A 21,034-nucleotide genomic window follows, 5' to 3' on the forward strand; every position below is an offset into this window, starting at 1 on the left:
TGCCTTTCTTATCTTTATTCTGGAAACCCTTGGCTCCTGGTTGGTGTTCCAAAGCCATGAGCAGGGTCTCTGCAGTTTTAATGTCTCCTGCCTTCGTGCTAACGGAAGCACAGTGTCGCACCCCTGTTGACCTTAGACTGTTGTATGATTTCAAAGCAGTCGACCTCAGACACAAGCAACAGCAGAACAGAAAACTCAAAGATGAACCAAGTGGTGTCTTCAAAATAACTAATCCCATGACAAGAATAGCAAATATGAAGAGAACAAATTCATCTATGTATGCACATCTGCTAGCTATGGGCTATGAACCCCCTCTAAGAAGCTGGCCACAAATCATGAACCCCTTCTAAGAAGCTGTCCATGAACCTTGAACCTCCTTTGAGTTGCTGTCCATGAACCCCCTCTGAGTGGCTGGCCACAACTCCCCTCTTAGCAGTGGAGGTCAACACAGCTGTTTTTGGGCAACCCTAATGGAAGGAAACAAAGATGCTTAGGCCTGTCCGTCCTTGGGTTTCAAAGGAGGAAACACACTCCAGGGGTTGGGTGCCCTAGTCAAAGCCACACTGCTGTTAGGAATTTGGACCTGAGCTGGGGACCAGTGACCCCAGGGCTCCATTGTTACTTTGACTATCCCATAATCCATGTGAACAATTTCAGATCGGCCTTTCTTATCACCAGTCCATATCTTCTCCTCGAGGACTAATCTGCCATCGGAGGAGCTTGAAAGATGTCTTCAGTTGCCTGTCAGTTTCTGTTATTAAATACCCATGAAGACCTATGGTGCCAGGTGATTTGGGCACATGGTAAAATCTCTGCCTAAGTGGTTCTAGTAGGAAGTAACGCTGGGGGAACTTTATGCTGATATGCCAAGGATGTAAAACAAAAGAGGGCTGAGTTTAAATTCAAATCTCTTCTACTTAAAAGGTGACATTTCCCACAATAAGGCATTTACCAAATACAATATTTCAAAAATTAAAGATGAATAATAAAGTCCTTGAATACCCCGACATTACAAACACACAAAGGCAGTCATACACACACAGTTACACAGTCACACATACATTGTCACACACATACAGTCACACACACATACAATCACATACAATCACATACAGTCACACACACAAATATGCACATAGACACACAGTCACACACACACACACACACACACACACACTAACCTGGTTCTAAATTTCTACAAATATGAGAGTGGTCAGCTGATATTGTAGAGCGTCTAGATATCGAATTCTAATCTTTGTCAATGGAATCCCCATGTGACCCTGCTTACAAAACACTGGACCAGGAAGCAAATGTTGCTCTAGTCTTGGACTTAACACTGAAGGGAACTTTTGAGCAAACCAGTTATGTTCTGAGCCTCACTTCCCAGTCTAGCCAGGTGGTTTCAAGGAGCCTGGGGCAGTTTTCTTTGGTATCCGCCCTGATGCTGCCAGTCTGTTGGCTGCTGGACTGGGTCACATTCTGCCTGATGACATTAGACGCTTAGGTGTCTGGAGGGTGTCCCCTTCTATTTATTCCCCTTGTGGGTTGTCAGTTTCATAAAGAGAAGCTGTATTGGGAAATCTTCTCATCTAGAACCACATTCCAACATTTTAAGAGTCAGTCAGTAGAAAGACAGATCCTGCAAGAGTAAAGGGCATAGGAAAGTGATCCTCTGGACAGTGGGGTGTCAGCTTTCAGCTTGGCCCCCCTTGTAAAATCTCAGATTCTGCCAGTCAGTCCTCTTCTCAGTGTAGACCACATGGAGGGCCCTTGTGCTTTGGATACGCAGGTTGCTGTACTTTATATGACATTTTTGAGATCATAAGTATATCTGATATTAGGGGTTTTTCTTTCAGATTTTGGATTATTTGTGATTTCTTAGGGATAGGCCCCATATCTGAATGGGGACTTCATCAATTATAGTAATACACGTATATCTCCCACACCAGCCTCAAGGTCATTTTATGTAATGATATGAGGCCAGGTGAGGAATGTTCTGCGTGTGATGTCCTGTCAGCATTCTAACATGTTCGGAATTTTCAAACCCTTTATGTTCGCTACTTTTGGCTTAGGAATGCTCTCCCTGCATTACGTTCACATCTGGAGTATAAAATTAGAATCAAATGCTCTTCTGAAAAAGCCCAGATGTGTCAATTCCCATAAACCTTATGTTCTACTAAGGAGGTAATGACAGCAGCCTGACTTCATAGTCTAGTTGTGACATCAGGCACACAACTGATGAGACATATTTGCCCTTCTGTGCGCGCAACACAGACAGAGCATCCTTATGTGTAAATTGGTGGATGGGTAACCTGTCATCAGCCATTGTTCTTAGCATTTGCTTTGCTTTTCTTAAGACTTGTTTGTTTGGCTTTTGAAATTAGGATTGCATCATTTCATTCCCTTCCTTTCCTTCAAATCCTCCCACATTTCCCACTAACTTTACTCTCTTTCAAATTCATGGCCTCTTTTTAAAAATGCTATCATATATATATACATACATATATATATTCCTTAATTTATAATGTAACACTTATTACATATATGTTATATATAGTATTAGTAATATACAATAATTAGTAAATACATAATGTAACCTGTTCAGTTTGTATAATGTTACTTGTATGTTTGCATGTTCAGGGCTGAACTCTTGGTATTGGATAACTAGTTGGTGTGCTCTTCCCCGGAGAAGACTGTTTCTCCTGCTCTCTGCTTTCCTTAGTTGCCTGGAGTTCTTTGTCTAAGGCTGCCTGAGCCTCCGCCTTTCATGCAAGCACCATGCTGGTGTCACCCTTGTTTACATTATGTCTTGGTGGCCATGTTGATGAGACTTCTGATATTCTCAGGAGACACAGTCTCACAGCTCACAACCTTTATGTTTCTTCTTCAGTCACCGCTGAGCCTTATGTGTGGCGGTTGTCGATGTATCAGTTAGAACTCGGCTCACAACTCTGCATTTTGATTGGTTGTGGCTTCCTGTAATGGTCTGTCTGCTGCGAAGAGAAATTCCCTTGGAGAGGAGTGAGGACTACAGTTTTGGACAGCTACAAGGACACACGTTTAGTATCTATCCTCAGCATTTTTCAAACGTCACCTGTAATAATTTTCTCTTCAGAAATCTTATAGATGCATTCATGAATTTTAGATTTTCCAGATCCCCCCAAAAAATATTAAAACAAAACAAATAAACCAGAATACATTCAAAACATTTCCCTTTTGGGGTAAATCTCTAACCCCAATAAGCCCGTGCAAAGAACACACAACTCAGTTGTGATATTTGTAAGCTGCACACCTAGATTGGGCAGATTCACCACTACCCTACTCTATCCCCCAGCTATGAGATCCCTTACAACTTGTGGCTTCTCCAGGCCACGTGGTTCTGCTCCATCTTCCTTCCACCTCCTCTTCTTTCCACTCCTCTGGGCAGTGGAAGTGGAGCCTCATCTTTCCCGTCCACTGCCCAGTCACAGGCTCTAGCCTTTATTAAAATGGGAGGAGGTTCAAATGAAGTCACCTGGGTACATGATCCACTCCTCTCCTTGACAGCCCCTCTTGAGGAAGCAGAATTAGCATCAAAATACAAACGGCACCAGGGCAGTCCACAGGAAGTCGCCACATGCATTTGACAGTTGTGTACCCCCCAAGGAAATAAACTCTCGGTGGCTCCATGCGCGTGTTAGGATGAACATTAGACAATTGCCTCGGTGTCAGTGGGTTTAAAATTATGATACAATCCACAGCCACCCTTCCCTGGATCACTGTCTGGGGACAGCGAGGCTCATTTAGGAGATCATTTGAGACATTCTGATGAGAGGTGACATTAACTTCTACAGTACGCTAGGCTCTGAGCCACCAATTTGTATTTCTTTAAATGCAACTGATGAATTCAGGTGATGGTTTTCAAATGGAAACTGCACTGTCTGGTCCTCTATAAATCCCATTATTAGTCACACATAGGAACACCATGGAATTCTCCGTGGCAGTAAAGCTAAGGACAAATAAACTAGAGACTGAACAGTAGAGCCGAGAAAGTAATTGGGTGTTCCCTAGAAACCTACACTGCTTTCCCTCTAATGATCCAAATTACTTTCTAAACACTGCTATCGTCGTACAGAAGTACCCCCATACCTTACATGTTATTTTCTTTGACTTGTGTTAGAAAAATGCCAGAGTCCTGCTTGCGCCCCTGCCAGCTTAAGTAATTCTAAGGCTTACACAGCTCTTTCTCTTTAATAACTATATTGTAAGTTGGTATAGCATTGCAAATATCTCGCTACAGTCCCTGCCCCAACCCACCTGGGCACAGTGTCTCTGTGGTGCCTTTGTACTAAAGGAATCTGTAAATTCTTCACTGATTTTTTTCCCTCTAGCATACATTTCATCTTACCTATAATTTCAGAAAATATTTTACATATACATACGTGAGATATGAAAAGTCGTAGGAGGTGAGAGGACAAAGAAACAAGAATCTTGGCAGACAGGATGGTGCTGTGAGCAACAGAAAAGGCGCATATGCACCGAATGCAAATATCTGATATGATAATTGAGCAGGAAACGAATGAATATGCAGCAGTGGGGAGAGACTGAGTGCTATCCTGGAGGACAAATTTGGAAGCTGTTCTCGCCAAGTCTGTGTTTAGGGAGTACCTTCAGGGAAATGCTTGCATTGAGGGCTTTTGATGACTTGGCGGACATTTGTCACAGCTTGGTATCTTTAGAACACCTTTCCTGTGTTTATTAAGCTCCTCCCTTTCAGGCCCCGCTTCCCCAGGGGAGATGGCCCCCAGGAAGAATCCTGGAACTGAGCATCTCATTGGTGTGCTGAGATCTGGGCTCCACCAAGAAAGAGGAGATCCTGAATCGAGTCAGGCTGTTCTGATGAGGATGGTGGCTCGGAGAAGCAGCAGTGGAGCTGGGAGTATGGCTCAGTTGGTAAAGTTCCTGCCAGGCAAGCATGAAGACTTGAGATTAGGTCTCTGGATGCATTCACCTGGGACCCCACAGAGATAAGTAGATCTTTGCAGTTCACTGACAAGTCAACCAGTGAGCCCCAGGTCCACTGTGGACTTTCTTATATTTTTGGTTGTGAGCCTAGCCTTTAACGGCTGAGCCATCTCTCCAGCCCCACTGTGGACTTTCTAATACGTGGAGCGCTATCGAGGGAGACATCTGACATTCGCAGAGCTCCTCATGCATATGCACACATATACATACGCCTCTGTACATGCATGCACACACACCCATGTAAACCCGTATACACGCCACCCCTACATACATATGTAGCTTGGTTAGGTCTGATATACTGACAGTGGAGAGTGAGTGGTACAGGGGGGTCACTCAAGAGTAGCTGGCAATGTAATGGAACACTGCTCTTTCTCTTGGCTCTCAGCCTGATCTTCTGCGTCCACTGGGTAATCTGTAGCTACTAAGTTCTGGTTCTGCTTTAAACTGGCTGAGATTGGGTCGGAGAGGTGGCTCAGCAGTTAAGATCGCTTGTCGCTCTTGCAGAGGACCTGGATACAGTTTCCCAGAACCCATACGATGGCTCACAGCCATCTGTAATTCTATTCTAGAGATACAGTGGGCACCAGTCACACGCATAGCATGTAGACATGCATGCGTGCAGGAAGAACACTCATACACAGGAAATTAATGAATGTTAACAAAGAAAACTTGATAGAGCTGGTTTTAGTATTGCGATTAAATATCAAAGCCAATCCAGATTATTTCTAAGCAGCATTATAGGTATGGTTTGCATAAATTGTAGGAGTGATGGTGTGCACATTAGGAAGCCTCTACTCCTGATCTTGAGGCATTGAATACAGCAACGGACTCTGGGTGTCTTGACAGCTAAGCAGCCTCATGTGTGTCCTAAATAGGCTCTGAATAAGGTCACCCAAGCCCCAGTTGAGAACGTATATTAAGAATTGCTTCCTTGGCAGCATAAGAGACAATGTCCTTCATTTCTACCCCGTCAAGAAGTGATTGAGCCTCCCAGGGTACAAGTTCACCGGGACTCTGCACACTTTATCTGGTTCCCGGACAGAAGTGGGAAATGAAACTGCCTTCATATTTTGTGTGATAAAGACCAAAACATTTATTACACTTAAAAATAGTTGGCTAGATCAATTGTAACAGTTCTTATAGAGTCATCATTTCATAAATTTTTTTGGTTACCTGACTGGGGTAGCAGACTTAGAGCTAATCTCTAAATTCTAAGACAGTATGATCTGGTAAATATATTATTATCTTTTATTATTATTATTATGTAATTATAGCAATAGGGCTACTTCTTGTTCAACTTTATAAAAACAATTAAAATATATGATATGTACCAAAAGAAAAAGTCCGATTTTTTTTATAATAATAGAGATGTGTTAGAAATATGGGAGGATTTTAATATAAGAAAAATATTAATTTTCTCAGAGTGGCAGAGTAGAAAGATTCTAGATAAAGAGATGAGAAAGAGCCCTCCCTATAGGCTTTATTAAAACTTGAAGGGCAGCTTCTCAATGAAATGGCATATGGAAGTGAAGCGATGAAGCCGGTGGAGGGGCCGTGTCGTGGCGAGCGCTCTGAGGTGTCCAGTGGAGTATTTAGATGAAAGGACCAGAAGGAAGAGGGCATGAGTGTCACCTTCAACACTGATTGTGGGGGAATTTAGGCTTTGAAAGAGAAGTTAGCAGTTCTCTGTGCATCCAGAATGTCATAGTTACACTAAGAAAAGTCTACATGGTTTGCTTCTTACTATAATGAATTAATTTGAGAAGTCAGTAACTATCTGGCACCTACCTAAAAGGAAGCAATTTGAGTAAGGATGCAGGTTCTGTGACTGCCTGGATCCCTGTTCCTAGTTCTTCATCTATCTAAATGTTCTTTTCCTTCTGATTTCCACAGACAGCCTTTTCTGTGTAATGTCATAGTGAATCCCTCTGTACTGTTGATACAAGACTTGACCAATGACTTAGCTTGAACTATGGGATGTTGCTAGATGTAGAACAAGCTGAGGCCTAAACCATGGCGATACATGAGACAGACTGAGCCAAACCTGTAGCTTGTAGACCTTTGATGTGAGGATGTGGCTAGTGGCCCTTCCCATGAATGCACAGAGTTGGTCACTGGTTTGCTTTTAAAGACTGGCTAGTATGGTTCCTGCAAGCCAAACTGAAACACAAAAGCAAAGTTAAGCCCACAGTGCAGCACAGCCATTTTGGAAATCGCTAAGTCTCCTCTGATGGGATTGGGAGCCTGTGCCACAAGCAGTAATCCATGCCTGGGACTTTAAACTATATTACAAAGCCATGACTAAGGCCAGAGAGGTAGCTCTGTGACGCAGAACACTCATTGTTCTGGCAGAGGACCTGGGTCTGATTCCCAGCAGCCACAAGGCAGCTTATGGCCATTCACAACTCCAGTTGCAGGGGATCTGGTGTCCTCTTTGACCTCTATGGGCACCAGGGATGCCCATGGTCACAGACATGCTTGCAAGCAAAATACCCAAACACATAAAAATAAAAACATCTTAAAAGATTAAAGAAAAAGAGTTCCATGGCTGTAGAGATCATAAGCCCTAGGGGGGAACGTATAGTTATTGTTGAGATAACATAGTGTTAGACTGCATTCTAAATATCTATGGATGTACCCACAGACAAAGGCGCTCTCCCCCTTAGTGAGAGAAGGCTCTCTTTGTAGTGAAGGGCTAAGGCTCAAGGCTGCTCAAGGTGCTAAGAATAACTGATGGTTGAGGGCTCACCCATAAACAAGGCATTTATACCACCCTTCTAAGGCTCAGGGACCCTCAGGGAATAGGGAGTGGAAAGAATGTTAGAAACTGAGGATACACAGAAGATCTTGGGATGCAACTTTCTGGGTATTTGCAAACATAAGCGTACAGCAGCTGTGGCTTCCTTTCCTGAGCTTGCATAAGATTGGTTCTATCAACAATCAGTCATGGATATAGCAGGGGATAATGCACGGGACCTAACCCCCGCCCCCTGCTGGATCACAAGTTATATACAGATTCTGGGAGAGGGGCATTCCTGGTCACACAGATAGGCCTGGCTACACTCAGTGGTCACAAAGCAAAACAAAAAGACACGAGTACAGGAAAGGGATTTGTAGAGAAAAGGAGAATTTGTCATGGGTGGCAATGAGAATTATCAGATTCATTATGAATATATGCAATTAGCAAAACAAAATTTTAATTAATAAAGAGATTTGGGAGAAAAATAATGTCTCTCTTTGGGGCATATTTCTTAGTGAAGATAATAACATTTCTTTGTTCCTAAAACCAACAACAACAAAAAATAAACCAAACCTTATAACATTCGTGTGGACATACTGGCATTATATAATTTAATTTGGTATTTAATATTTTAAGCAATATATGTTAACATGCAAAACCAAAATATTAATAGCCATACTTTCTAAGTGATGGTATTAAAGATGTATTTACTTCTCAGTTTATATAATTAGGGATATTTTGCAATGTCATACAAAATATGGTTATAAGTCAAATCATAAGTGCTTTTTAAAAATAAAAATATATAGATGAGTGTATTAGATAATATATTTCATTTCAGTCATAAATGATACTGTATAAAGATTACATATTTATATGCATGAATATACGGTCTACTCCATTCACTCATGAGTTTCTTGGGGTTAGATCTTGGACTGGGCTGGGTGCTTAGTTTGCAAAAGAGCCATCTGTTGGGATGAGGCAATGAGTATTAAATAGGCATATTTTATTCCTTTCTCTGTAATCTCTTTGTTCTTCTATCACTCATGGCATTTACAATAATACCATGAGTGGTAATAATACACTGTCTTCAGTGAGAGCTTACACACAATATAAGAGGAGAACAGAAGAGGCTGATTTTCACAGATTTGACATTTGATCTCCCACTGCCCCAGTTATTAGTGTGAACCATCCATGGACAACTCAATGAAATGCTGTCTGCTGCTGTGTCCACAGAGTCTTCATTGACTCTGCTTATAGACATATCAGTGTGTCTGAGAGACAATCCCTTCCCCATAGTCGAATGAACAGAGGGAATGAACACAAGACAGATGACAGAACTTTGTGAGGATGAAGTATCTGGATCCAGTTGTACTTTTATACTGTCTTCAATATTGCAGGGGGTATCTGCTTAGAGCTATAAAAACTCTTAAAAGGATTTATCTGAACCCTCTACATAGTGTGACTCAACGAAACTCTTCTATAGACTTCTAGAAACCCAAGGCTATGTCCATATAATGACATGGCCACTCTTTGTGTTCCTCTATGGGAAAGAACAAGTCAACTAAGGGAATCGTTATTTGCTCTATGTGACAAGGCCATTCTTTTCTTTTATTGGAGCATTCACTAAAATGACAAACACAAACACAAACAAACCCCCCAAACAAATAAATCTTATAATGAAAATGTCTTCATTTGTCCCTTTAAAAAGTGCATGTACTCAGACAACAATGGAGTGTCTTCCTCAAGGATCTGGAAGGCATCCCTTTGACACATGGTCATCAGAAAGGTAAGACTTTTGTTTTCTGTTTGTTTGTTTGAGAGAGTAGAAATCTACATCTGTAGATGTCCATTAGCAGGACAGAGGTGGCAGCCCACACATTGTCTTTGGAAAACACTCTTTCATAAATACTTTTTTTGTCAGTCCCAGGATAGACTTCGGTATTCTGTGCCTGCTGGACAAGTGATCTATCACTTCGCTAAGTCCCAAGCCAACCCTGAACTCACTTTGTAGCCTTGGCAGGCTTTCGGTTTGTGATCTTCTTACGTTAGCCTTCTAAGTAGCTGAGATGACAGGCCTGCACCCCCAAGCCTGGCCAGCCGGAACCCTTCCCTCAGACTATATGCCAGAACAAGCACTTCCTCTTTAAGTTGCTTTTTGGTCACAGCAACAACAAAATACCTACTACAGCTATGTTCAGGGATGAGCAGACATGACGCAATGTGACTAGGGAAAAGTACCCAGATTCATTTAAAAGTTTTCATGTGACTCAGTGATTCTGAGCAAAGACATGCGGCTCATCACGTATAGAATTTAATGCTATGCTAACAGTTTTTGGCAAAACGGAAGCAGGCTTAATAAAGGTCTAAGAACTTACTGAGAACAGCCTTAAATAGCCTTTCTGATTGGCCAATGAAAAGTTCAAGGTCTTTGGGACCAGTTAATGCTTCTGATCTTTTGACCTTGACTGAGTAGAGCTACATTTTGCTATTTTAATGTTATAAATTCGAGGTCAGTTTCCTGCACTCTTAATTTTAGCTCATGTAACTTCCTGTCACCAATCCATGGTTCTGTCAGTTTCGGGCTTTTAATTCCGTGCAGATCTAGGTCATTCTTAGGTCAAACTTAAGGTATCTATCAGGAAATGGCCTGTGGAATATCTTACATAACATAAATTCAAGAATTTTTGATGAGGGCATCCTAAAGGGGCAAGATTTGGGGCACAGAAGAGTGGGAGAAGTCAGAAATGCAAAGCTGGTTTCTATAAACAAGAGGAAGTCAGCTGTGTTTGCTGGCTGGAAAGTATGAAAGTTAGGATTCTGTTCTCTCAGAGCTCTGGCTACAAATGCCTATTCTTTTCATGTTTTTCTTCTTAGGAATTGCTCTTAGGTTCCTGAGAGATAGTTCTGGGTTGCAAGAAGTAGATGCACATTTTTGCAGGTTCTTTTTTTTTTTTTTTTTTTTTTTTTTGGTTCTTTTTTTTCCGGAGCTGGGGACCGAACCCAGGGCCTTGCGCTTCCTAGGCAAGCGCTCTACCACTGAGCTAAATCCCCAACCCAGTAGATGCACATTTTTAAGGAAGCCTTTTTTAGTACATGCAGAAGGGTCTAGCCTATTGAGGAAGGATTCGATCTCAACGAACCTTTCACTAATGAAGAGACAAAGGAACAGAGGAACTTGCGTGTTTTGAAAATGCAGCTTGGAGAAAGCGACAGGCTTCCTAATGGCCCTAACTGGAGGAACTTAGCCCTCCTATTCAGAGTCTTCCCTGGCCATTGAGTCTTCAGAACCTTCAGTACCCCTTTCCTTTTTGATGGTGTGTAGCAGGGTATCTCTCAGATGAGTACCTTACAATCACCATTTGAAGGTCAAAGTCTTCATCTGTGGCTTGCTTCAGGGGACAGGAGTGGCAGAAGACCATGCTGTCTTCCTGCTCTTGTGGTTTGTTTCAAATATCAGTGTTTCCTGGGCTGTTCTGTCTGTTTATTCTTGCTTTAACTGATACCTAGCTTTGTTAATCTTTTCTGTCCCCTCAGTTCAAACTCAACTTGGTAGAAGCTTCCTGAGGCCACGTGGGAAGCCAGGTTCTCTAATTTCTCCTAGTTAGGATACAGTGAGACACAGAAGACTGATACCTGGGGCCTCAGAGATATCCAGAGATGAGCACAGAAGGAAGATAAACTCCAGACTGGCTCTGGGTGGATAGAGTGAGGACCTGCCTGTGGTCCAAGATTCACAATGGTTCCCCATGAGAAAGAAGCTAATCTAGGCTGTCAGTGGGATGCAGCGGGCTGTTATGTCTGAAAGAGGTGGGAGATCTGGGAAGGATATTTAGGGATCATTGGGAGCAGAAATCCATTATTTTAGTTCAAGGAGGAGGCTTTCAAGAACGCACAGCTAGAGAACACTTCAATCTCCTCCTTCTGTCTCCTTCTCCTTCTCCTCCTCTCCCTCCTCCTCCTCTTCCTTCTCCTCCTCCTCCTCCTCTTCCTCCCCCTCCTCTTCTTCCTCCTCTTCTTCCTCCTTCCTTTTCTTCTTTCTTCCTTCTTTTCTTTTCTCTTCCTCCTCTATTCTTATGCCTTCTCCTCTCCCTCCCCTCCTCCTCTTCTACAGAATTTTGGAGACCGAACAATATCAACACCTAAAAGCATACCCAGCCACAGTCCCCATGTCTCTCCCGGCTGACAGGGTGAAGAGTGGAGGAGGTACAGAGGCGACAGCAGGGTTGAAAGGCCAGACTTCCTTCTTCACTCTCCACCCACAGCCGTAGCACGGCATCTGCGGGTCAGGAGGATGCTGGACACTAGGTTGGGTGTATTTAACTCTCCTGGGACCAGGCACCCTAAGGATGGAAGCAGGAGGTCATGGGTTACAGAAGGTAACTGCGGGAACCCGTAACTCAAAAGAGAAGCCCCAAATCTAAGGAGCTGTAAAAACTTTATCCTGGTGCAGATAACCAACCCAGGATGAAGTATAATGGATCGGAGAAACGAAAGCAAAGCTGTATTTGGATAACATCTCAAGTCCCGTTTGTTCAACAAACCAGTCACAGCAAGATGGCGTTGACTGGATTAGCTGCCTGTCATGGCTGACTAGGGTGGAGAAAGTCTCACTCTGAAGAGAAGGTAGAGGAGGAAGCAGTGTAGGGAAGATGAGGGCTCTGGGCTGCAGCTGCTGAGTGGGGTGTGGGATAGCAGCTCCAGTATTTTCAGTGTTGCCTTTGTTTGCCCTAGGCAGCTGCTTGGGAGAGTTCAGAGACCCCCCCCCCCCCCCCGTTCTTTACCTTTGGGAAATGTGACAGTGGCAAGGTCTCTGCTTCATTTCCATCTAGAAGAGAAGGGGTCTGTGCTGCCGTTCTTGAGGTAAGCTGTATGAGTAAAAATGGCGACGGGGTGGGGGTGAGGAGGGATGGCAGGATGTGAAGATGAAGAGGAGGGCCTAGGTGCCTCTGCCCTTGAGAGTGATGTATTTCCTGAGGTCCTAGTGCCGACATCTCATTCTGCCCTACTCATCCTCAAGATACTCATCAGTCAGTCACTGGTACAGCTGCTGCACCCTTCTCTAGGGGATATAGTCCACGATCCTCAGTGGAACCTGAAAATGGTGGGATGCTACACAATCTATATGAATATATATATATGTATGTATGTATATATGTATGTATTTATGTATGTATGTATATATGTATGTATGTATGTATGTATGTATGTATGTATCTATCTATCTATCTATCTATCTATCCCCATGGACAAATTTTATTCTTTAAGTTATGCACAGCAAGAGACTAGAAATACCTAACACAATAGAGTAATGGTACTATAATAAGTCATTTGTCAATCATAAGTCATCTTCCCACTTACTATTTTCAAATGTGTGAGTTACTGGGGGTAGCTGACACCTTGAGAGTAAGTTGTTATTAAATAAAGTCAGGGTTGACCATGGGATATTGATACTAGAAAATTAAGCAGGTTGAAACAACAATGAAGTGATTTGTAAAACCCATTGGGAAGATCTGAAAGTTGAGGGCGTGGGAAAGGTGTGGGAAGCCAGAGTACTCACTTCCGTTAGGCAGGGATCTAACTCGAAAATGCTACCACATTTTGGTAGCAAAGTTTGGTGAAATCTATGATAATGAATACACTGGTAATGTTAGCCCTGAATTTAGTTCTGCTTCACTGATATCTACAAGTATATTTGTATGACTCTACAAATTTTTAAGTACAAAGATGTTCACTACATCATGCGCTATGATGGCGACACCAGCAAAACTAAGTAAACCCAAATGCTTCATTAGGAAGTATAACATCAGTTATAACTCAATAAGAATAAAATGATCGGGCATGTTGGCCCATATTCTGATTCCAGCACTTGGCAGATGGAGGTGAGGAATCCAGGAACTCAAGGTCATCTTCAGCTGCATGGTTAGTTTGAAGTTACCCTGAACTACATGTGACCCCATCTTATAAATCAAAACCAAGGGTCTGGAGAGATGGCTCAACCATTTAGATCACTTGTTGCTTTTGCAGAGGACCTGTGCATTCATGATGGCTCACAACCATCCATTAATGCCAATTCTAGGGGCTCTGATTACCCCTCTGACCTCTGAGGGCACCCATACCTGGTGCGCATATATGCATACAGGCAAAACAGTCAGACACTTACAATTAATAAATAAGTCTAAAAATTAAAACAACAGCAGCAGCAACAGAGGAGTAAAGTAGACACAGTTACCTCGAAATACAAAGCTGAGAAAATATGTTAAGCAAGATATGCTGTACATGACAATATGAATAAAATGTTTCTATTCATAAGTGACATTTCCAAACTGTGACCAATGCATTTATACGCAAAGAACATTCCAAAAGGATTACCATCTCCCAATCATTGAATATACTTTTTTCTAAAGTGCAACTGAGAATCTGGAGGATGGTTGCTGGGAATTCAAGCCTCCAAAGAAAGTCTCAGACCCAGAGATTTCGTCATCTCAGGGACCAGGAAAGTGGAAATGGGGGACTTCAGGAGAGCTCAGTCTTGGATAAAGGATATGACGTTGAGTCACAACTGCAAGGACAAGACAGCAGGGGAATTGAGGACAGCTAGGAGGAGGCAGGGACTCAACTGTTCTCCAGGGTTGGGATTGACAAACCTGGCAGAGTGCCAGCGATGGTAAGTAGAGGGTAGCAGAAGAAACCAGAGAATAGTCTCTCTCACTACCCTTTGTCATAGGGATTTGCTATCAGCACAGGACTTAAGGAAGAAACATGGAAAATGCTTGACCCGGGATGTTTTTTGTTTTTTGTTTTGTTTTGTTTTTCTTTGTAGAGCATGAAATGCCTATGGATGTCTGTACCCACAGTAAGTAAAGTGGGAAGTCTTTTTTCTCCACTAGGGACTCTGCACTTAATATAGTGCATGGCAACTGTGCATCAAAAATAAAACAAATGGAGAGAGAGAGAGAGAGAGAGAGACAGAGACAGAGACAGAGACAGAGACAGAGAGAGAGAGACTGCTACAGATACTTGACAACAGGGCTTTGTTGATGTCCAATAATGTGAGAGACTAAAGGGGCTCTAGTCAGCCTGAGTATGCCAAATGTGGCTGTGGCTGGCCTTGCCCTTCTCCCATACTCCCTCTGCCTTGCTAAAAACTAGGATTACATTCCTAGAACTGGTCACCCAAGGTCTATCCCCTCGTTTGGTCACTTCTTCCTCTCAAGGTCCAGCTATCAATATGTCAATATTTCAGTCTAGCAATTAAAAGCCCCCCCTTTGATTCATCTAATTAATACAACCAATTAAAATTAAACACCCGTTCCTAACACCGGGGTTCCCCTTTACCTTTATAAATTGCCATTTGCTTATGGGTCTGTCTCCTCTCTCTCCAGAGGCAGTCTTGTCCCTCCAGGATAAATATCTGGGCCTCCTTTCCCTTTTCTTCATATCTCCCCTCATCCTTGGTCTCCTGTTTTTTTATCTTATTTTGTGCCCTTTATCCCTCCTGTGTACATCCCTCATGTGTAGATAAATCTTTGTTCTGAGAACTTGACCTTCGGGTGTCTTGAGGTTTCCTACCCAAAGCGCGTCTCAAAACCACAACTCCTCCGTTCTCCTGTGTTCTTCCTCCTCTTTCTTTCTTTCTTTTCTTTCTTTTTTTTTTTTTTTTCCGGAGCTAGGGACCGAACCCAGGGCCTTGCACTTGCTAGGCAAGCGCTCTGCCACTGAGCTAAATCCCCAACCCCCCTCCTCTTTCTTTATTAGGTTGAGAATTGAACTCCTGCCTTGTGCATGCTGAGAAACCATTCCTTTTGAAGAAAGAAAAATGAAGGGGGGAAAAAAAGAGGAGAATGTATGGTGAGTTATAGCTTTTGGTAAAACAAAGTAAAAATGTCTTACTTTTAATTATGTTTAGTTATAAATTTAAAAACAGTGGCTCCTGAACCTGGAGAAACGAAACAGAAGCCAGGAAGATGGAAACAGTGAAAACTTCATGGCAATGGCAGATTACTTCAGTTTGAACTCCGTGTTTTAGGTATGTGGCATTGAGAGCCTAGCTGACCCAGAAGTACACCATTTAAGCTCTGTTTCTTAGATGAGGCATTGGAGAGCGTAGCTGACCCGGAAATACACCATTTGAGCTCTAAGATATGAGGTATTGAGAGCCTAACTGACCTGGAAGTATATCATTTGAACTCTATTTCTTAGATATGAGGCATTGGAGAGCCTAGTGGACCCAGATGTAACACCACTGTACTAATGCCAGAAATAAGGCTGCACTAACATGCTAATGATGCTGACATCATGCTAATGATGCTGACATGATGATGCCATGGTGGTACTGATGTAGACTGGAGGTGGGATGCGCCACCACCCGATTCCTGCTGACACACTGGCACAGATAGAAGCACATGATATTTAAGTCAATTTGACATTTTCCTTCACAGTAAAATTTGGTTTGCAGAGGCTATATAAGTTCTGTGTGTATACCCACATAGATTCTTACAGCCACTCAGGGTAGCCAAGAAATAAGTGTTAATGTCCTAATACCTTCTAACCACCCATGGATTCACAACCTCTTTTCTTCTTAACCCTAAGGACCTCTTATCCATTGGCTATTCCTGTATTTTCTGCCTTTCCCAAAATGTCACATAAATGGAAATATATAGTTGGTAATTCTGAAACTGAGTTCTTTCACTTATTCTAACACAGAAATTGAATACTTTATACACACACACACACACACACACACACACACACACACACACACACACACATATATATGTTTTAGAAGATAAGCCTAAAGGGATAGGTATGAAAAGCCCAGAAATTCAGACATCAAAAGGGACCACCACAATGCCATGCTTTCCTTCAGGAGACAAAAGCAATGTGTATTTCCATTTACCATTTGATTTTGGGCAGGTTCAGATACACGACCTTTAGAGGCATCACAGACAAAAGCTTCCATCCCGGTAGGCTTTCCCCGTCTCTGCATACAGAAGCATAATTATCTGGCTTTTGATTAGGTTTGTCGGTTAGCTGGGTACCAAGCACATTCTATCACCAGTGAGGTAATCCTCACATACAGTCCCTCGAACCTGGGAAACCTCTGACCTTCTGGGCTGTCTCAGGTTTGTCCAGCACAGGCTGTGTGGCTCAGGACAGTTGTGCACACCATGACATTGAGCTGGGAAGCTCTGTGAGATGAGAGGAAGCATGGCTCCCTACCTATTGCCCGAGGGATTACTTCTAGCTCCCATTTTAAGCAACACATTCTCTTTGCTGCTGAGTTCTGCTCTTTCCTGTAATGAAGACCAGTATTTAGGAAAGGGATTAGTGGCGTGCTTTGCAATGTCTATCGAGGTAATCGTATTGAACAGATGGATCAATACTTACAGAGTAAAGAGCAATCTCTATTTACAGCTCTGTTTGCTCTTACACACACACACACACACACACACACACACACACACACACACACACGTACATCCTTGTGTAGGACATGGTTGTTTGCAATTTTGGATGAGGAAGCTAGGGAGCAGTTTGCAAATTGGTCTACTGTTGGTGGTTTTCACTGGTGTGTTTCCACGAAGCAGCAGATGTATTGTGGGATGAGGAAGATGGGCCACTCTGCTCAGACAATCGCTGTGTGAAAACCTGCTGGATTTATTCAAAGGACTAATATCAGGCTGCTTGAGTGGATCAAGTTTGCCAGTGGGCTCAATTCTGTGCTTCCTGCATTTTCTTTAAAACGTACCAGCATTACAAAATGGTTTTGCTTTCAGTTTTAGTTTTCTGTTCCGTTTCCTTTGAGGTTGACCAGTTCTCTCTTCGTGATTAAAAACTGCACGTCTGGAAGTATATTCCAGAGGAGTGGTGGAATGACTGGGCAGAGCATGGAGTTCTGCACGTCTCTACTGTTCTGCTGAGCATACTGCAAAACCCTTTCCTGTTTGGTCTTTCGTGAGAGGTCACACATAGTACTAAATGCTGAAGAACTGGCCTGAGCCTCAGTGGGCAAATAAAATTAACTCTACTTTGGCTGAGCAAACCCCCTTTGAAGCAGACAATGTTAGCATGAAAGATATATCTTGAATGGCATGGACTTGGCAGCCACTATAGCAATAGGAGGCGATTCTTCTCTGTGCTCTTGTGACACACTGAGTATATTTTCCTAATGCTGTTACCACTCCTGTTTTTCTGGAATGTGTCTTGGAGGCCTCTGATGAGACAGATTTTCCTCTGTCCACAAAAAGCTCAACAGATGTGTGAAAGAATATGCATGAATTGCAGTTTTCCCATGTTCATGGATCTAAAAACCAAGTGCATATGGCTCTTTAAACAAAAGTTTGGGACTATAAATAAAGTAGTCCTTTGTCAGCTTATATCTGCTAAATACACAAGGTCAGAATTCAGCTTATTCCCGTCCCTCACCCCCACCCCCCTTTTGTCCCCTTCTACAGAACTTCCTAACCATCTACTTTTGAGGGCCCGTGGCCACCTTGAGTCTGCCCTTCTTCTTCTCTGGAAAAATGCTAGAGTGAGCTCCATGCCAAAGGTGGAAAAACAGGCAATCTACAAAACATAATGCTTTCCCTATGGTTTGTGTTGCATTTTTGTGGTTGTCACAGAAGTGGGGCGCGTAGGCCCAACCTCAGTAAGAAACTCATGTTATCATCTGGATGTCCAAACACATTGCATGTGGACTCAGTGTCACTCTTCCAGTCACCGGGGTTTGGTGATCTAAGCCTGTACTAAGTTGTTTGGGCAATCACATGTTTAAGTCCTTCCTAGGTTACAGAGTGAGTTCAAGGCTGGCCCTGGCAGCTGTTGTACAAGCTTGGGTTTTTTGTTTGTTTGTTTGTTTTTGTTTTTTTCTGATGAGAAATCTGATGTGTTATTCTGATGGGTTTGCTCTTGCAGGCAAGTTGCTATGTTTTTAGATTTTAATACTGCCTGTTTGCTTTGCACTTTTGACACTTTGTCTATAACATGGATGGAGAGATTCCTTTCTGCTTGTGTTGACTGTGGTTGTAACTTGTGTTTAGATGTCTTTCTCATTCTGTGCATTTGGGGACTTGTCTGCTATCATTCCAATGAATAAATTTTGTTTCTTTTGCTGTTTTAAAACCGCAATTATATTGTTGAATTTGTCTTCCATGTGGTGACCTTTCCCTCCATGTGGTTGATTTTTCTCATTGATTTTGTGGACTCTTTCTGGGTTATTACAGGTTTTCCTCTCCATGTCTTGCATTGAACTCTTCTGATTGTCTTTTCTGAGGTTGGTGATCATTTTTACCAGGAAATTGAAGTCTTTATCTAGTATGTAATATTTTATCATCTTCAATCTGAATTGAGGAATTAAGATCCCATGGTGGAGTAGTGCTGCCTTTCCATGTTTCTTGAGTTTCTGTGTTGAAATGTTTATATCTCATTGGGTATTTATCTGGTTTTATTTGAGGATCTTAATTATTTACCTACTCCTGGGGCCTCAGTCTTCATTGCCACCCAGAGAGGGATCAACACATTGCTGCAATGGCAATAGCATCCAATGTTGTAAGGCACAGAAATCCACTTAAGACTGATAAATATCTGGGTTGGGGATTTGGCTCAGTGGTAGAGCGCTTGCCTAGCAAGCGCAAGGCCCTGGGTTCGGTCCCCAGCTCTGAAAAAAAGAAAAGGAAAAAAAAAAAAGACTGATAAATATCCACTAATTATCACCAATGATAATAAACCCAAGACAGAAAAACTACTATAAATGTGATATGAATTTTACAATTATTTAGGGCAAGCATGGAAATAGTCAATGACTGGGAAAAAGGAATGAGGCAGGGAAGGGAAAGGACTAAATAAATGAAAAGAAAATGGGAATTAGGTGGTGAGATGTATGTAGGCTGTGCACTGGCAAAAACATAAACTGAAATGAATGCTGGGGGAACGGTAGTCCAAGTGGGTTTTGTTCATAGATGACATGATTGCATAGATGGAAGTCCCTATAGACTGTTAGGAAGCTTACAGGATCAGTGCGAGCTTAGCAAGGTCATAGGATACAAGGTCAGGGTATAAAATGCATTGTGTCTTTAATGGTTTATCAATGAGAATTGGATCAAAACGTTAAAAACTATTTGAACTAGCATCCTCCAAACATGGACAATTTAGAAAATATATCACATATGCTTAAGAGTTACAGGGTAAACATTATAAAGCATTACTGAAAGACTTGAAAGAAGTCCTAACCAAATTGAGAGTGAAGTCTAGTTTATGAGATAGAAGGGTCAATGTTTTATAGGTATCGGTTTTCCCCAAATTGACCTGTGAGTTGGGAGCATCCCTGTAGACAGTTTGCTTCCTCTTTAGGCAGGAGACATCTGCCTTGGAAATGTCCAGCCTTCCATCCTACGAGCTGAGATGTAAGCTTTGAGCTCATGGTCCCAAGTTATGTTGCATGCACAATATGGCATTTTTACTTGTTTTCCCAATACATTTGGTATTTTGTAAACATTTTACCTAGTTGGAATATTTTCATTGATACAAAAGATGATGATACTTTAAAATTAGATATTGTAAGATTTTTCTGGCTTCAAATCAAAGTTCTGTAGAAACTACTGAAGACACCCCCCCCCCAAAAAAAAAAAAAGATGAATGACTTGGTAGCAAGTGACCATGCGAGTTGTTTTGGGTCATTTCGGGTTGTGATCAAACTTATATTTAATCTTCCTTTTTATAAAATATGTCCAAAATCCAGGGAGCATGGGCACATCCATGGGATTCAGTTACAGCTCCTAGGGACCGAGTTCATGATATTGGTTTTATTCTCTGGGCTCTCACTTTCTAGGTGGTTGCTCAGGTCCCAGAGGAATCCCTGGGGTATTTATTAGAAGTACAGAACACAAACTTTGTTTACCTCATCTGTATTTTAAGAACATTCATGGGAGATTCTTACAGGCTTTTAAGTTTTAGAAGAGTTACAAGTTGGTTTTTCATATAATGTCCCCAGCTAGTCTGGCCTGGCAGATCCTGTTCTGGGAAAGAAATATTAGAAACATTGCTAATGTCATGTCCTCACCTGAATGACTTTTTTCTGGATCAGCACACATCAAATTCTCAATAACTTTGACTCCAACTTTCCCTCGACAAGATTTAGAAGCAAAAGGATTATTCTCAATGAACATATTCTAGAATTTTTAGAAGCTTTATGTTTTGGAGGTAATATCAAATCACAAATACAGTCTTATACATGTAAATATAAATTATATATGACTTGAGGAAGACAACACATAAAATTGAGATATAGAAAAG

General features: G+C 42.1%; 1 long non-coding RNA gene across 1 annotated transcript in view; it reads left to right on the top strand.

The window, feature by feature from the left end:
• Positions 1–15,650: 15,650 nt before the first annotated feature.
• LOC148006874 (uncharacterized) overlaps positions 15,651–21,034 on the top strand; it is a 37,652-nt gene continuing 32,268 nt past the window's right edge. The window contains exon 1 of the long non-coding RNA XR_015644752.1: positions 15,651–15,770. This is a non-coding gene — a long non-coding RNA (uncharacterized LOC148006874). The remainder of the gene's footprint in view (positions 15,771–21,034) is intronic.

Source organism: Rattus norvegicus, chromosome 1 (assembly GCF_021556685.1).
Source record: "Rattus norvegicus strain SHRSP/BbbUtx chromosome 1, alternate assembly SHRSP_T2T, whole genome shotgun sequence".
NCBI lineage: Eukaryota > Metazoa > Chordata > Mammalia > Rodentia > Muridae > Rattus > Rattus norvegicus.